This window comes from Rattus norvegicus, chromosome 10 (genome assembly GCF_036323735.1).
Source record: "Rattus norvegicus strain BN/NHsdMcwi chromosome 10, GRCr8, whole genome shotgun sequence".
Classification (NCBI taxonomy): domain Eukaryota; kingdom Metazoa; phylum Chordata; class Mammalia; order Rodentia; family Muridae; genus Rattus; species Rattus norvegicus.
Window position 1 is genome coordinate 97576912 of NC_086028.1, and position 3072 is coordinate 97579983.

At 40.3% G+C, this 3072-nt stretch overlaps 1 pseudogene; it reads left to right on the forward strand.

Moving 5' to 3' along the window:
• The first annotated feature begins 684 nt into the window (after nt 1–684).
• Nucleotides 685–1555, forward strand: Ube2c-ps1 (ubiquitin-conjugating enzyme E2C, pseudogene 1; annotated as a pseudogene).
• Nucleotides 1556–3072: the final 1517 nt, after the last annotated feature.

Sequence of the window (3072 nt, forward strand, 5' to 3'; positions counted from 1 at the left end):
TTTGTAACATCTACCTGTCTATCTCTATCTATCTATCTATCTATCTATCTATCTATCTATCTATCTATCTACTATCTATTATCCATCTTTCTATTTATTATCTATCATCTATCTATCGTCCATCTTTCTATCTATCATCTATCTATATGTACATCTATCAATCTATCATCTATCCACCTACATATCAATCATCTATAATTTGTCTGTCTGAGTTTCTGAGTGAGAGCTAATGACATGTCTCAGTGGGTAAAGACCCTCGCCGTCAAGCTTGACAACCTGAGTTAAGTCACCGGAGTCCACACTGAAATGAAAGAACCAATTCCAGCATGTTATCCTCTGATATCCGCATGTGTGCCTTCACATGCATGCATCTGCTCACAGACACATGTCATACACACACAAACATACATGAACATAATACACAGGCTCAAGTTAGTCAATAAGATGTAAACTGAAGTATGGCATAGCAACATATGCCTGTGATCCTAGCATTAGGGAGGATTGTCAGGGAGATTGTAAGGGTCTGAGACACTGGATGCCGCATGACAAGACCTTGTCCTAAGTTACACAAATTAAATTAATGGTAAAAATCAATCAATACAAATATGAACATGGTCTCAGACTGTTGTTTTTTGTAAACGTTACAGGTCTCCACACTCCAGTCCCTGTGCCAGCACCTTTGGGATGGCCTTGCAGAACCTCGACCCAGTTGCAGCCAGTGTTGCCCAAAGGAGCAGAACCCTGCGGGGGCGGCACCTGGGACCCTGTGGGCAAGAGGCTACAGCAGGAGCTGATGATTCTCATGATGTCTGGTGACAAAGGAATTTCCACCTTCCCTGAATCAGACAACCTGTTCAAATGGTTAGGGACCATCCACGGAGCGGCTGGCACCATATATGAAGACCTGAAGTATAAACTCTCCCTAGAGTTCCCCAGTGGCTACCCTTACAACGTACCCACAGTGAAGTTCCTCACACCCTGTTACCACCCCAACATGGACACCCAGGTCAACATCTGCCGGGATATCCTCAAGGATAAGTGGTCTGCACTGTATGGTGTCAGGACCATCTTGCTCTCCATCCAGAGCCTGCTAGGAGAACCCAACATCGAGAGCCTTTGAACACACATGCTACAGAGCTCTGGAAAAACCCCACAGCATTTAAGAAGTACCTGCAAGAACCCTATTCAAAGCAGGTCTCCAACCAAGAGCCCTGACGCCAGCTCTCCAGCTTTCTCTTGTGTCGTCTCTTTTCTTAGATCGTCTGGCCTTTCTCCGTGGTTTCTGAGCTATGCTGTTGTTTTTGTTTTGTTTGTTTTTTTTTTTTTAATTAAGTCTGCTTGAACCCTTACAATGTATATTAAATAAATACACATTGAAAGAAAAATTACAACCAACTAGCTTTTCTTATTCTCCTTTCTTATATAATTTGACTTTCCCTAAAAAGAGATTAGAGTTGAAGCCCTAATTCCCTGTCTATTCACATTTTAGGTTTCAATAATCAGTATTATATTTTATGTCACTGTGAATTGAGTCAGTCTTAGAATCTCATACCTGTCGCCTCCTTGTTTAGCTTAACACTATAAAGTCAAGTTTTGTGCATATTCCAGCATGTGTCAGAATGTCACTCTTTACTGTTGACTAATACTCCATTATTTGCGTCAAAGACACTTTGTTTATGCACTGGCAATGTTATTGTCATTTATTGGTATAGCTATCTATATTGCAATAAAAGCTGTTGCTATTTATTGATATTTATGTTTCAATAAATGCTGTTTGGATGTGAAATGTTCGCTACAAACTCACATGTTGGAACAATTGGTCCCCAAATAGTGATGTTATTTATGAGGCTGTAGAATCCTGAGCCGATGGTTCTCTTTATAAAAAGCAGGTGACTTGTGGCCCTGAACCTTGCAGTCACGCCCCAATCCCAACTCAAGAACCCTCTGCTTCCTGGTTGGTGCCTTTTCATAGGCAATGCTAGAAGCTACCCTGTCAGAGACAGAACCCCCTTCCTTGACTTTTCCACCCTGATGTATGACAGAGCCATAAGAAAACTAAATCCTCTTTGAAGTTGTTTCTGTCAGATCTGTAGTCACAGTGATGAGAAAACGAACTTATAAAGTAATATAACATTGTTTCTATTACTTGCGATTATGGAAGACTAAACCCAGAAGGCAGAGTGCCTGTGGATAGTGAAAAGTAAAATGTTGATTCATATGTTCCAGAAGATATACTTCTAGGCCAAACTTGTGATTAAGCTCTTTCCTTGACCTTTTAATTGCCAAAAATGACTACTTCGGGCATGCATGGGGTACAAAATGACACACAGATAAACATGTGTAAGCATGAAGAGCACAAGTTCATTTACACAGCCATCCCTCTTCTTCTTGTGGTCAGAGCACTTAAGATCTATTTTTAAAAAGATTAAAGTATGTTTTATTTAAAAATGATTTTTGACGGCTGGAGAGATAGCCTAGTGGATAAGACTACTGACTGCTCTCACAGAGAACTCAGGTTCAATTCCCAGCACTCACACGATGACTCACAACCATCAGTCATCCGTCTTCCAAGTGACCCAATGCCCTATTCTGGGCTGTGTGGACACTGCAGACAAGGTGGTACACTTACATATTTGCAGGCAAACATCCATACACACCAAAGAAAGATGAAACGGATCTTTAAAAATACATAAATAAAAATGAATTTTAAGATTTCCCTACACTGTGCGAGCAAGTCTTCTCTAAACACTTGAAGTCTGGACTAGAACTACAAGTTCTCCAACACTGGGTTCTCCAATAAGCTTGATCCAGAACCCATCCATAGCATACACACTGCTGGCTATCCCACCTATGAGCTGTTAAACCAGACAATTCCTTCTGGTAAGACCCTTCACACACATACACATGCACACACGCAAACATCCCATTAGTTAATTACCTCCAGAGAACCCTAGCAAACTATTTATTAAACGTAACATAATAACTCTGTATACTGCCCATGTGTCTTCATTCATTTTATTTATATTTATATAATATCTACTCATATTATAATGAAGTTCCACTTAAATGTCA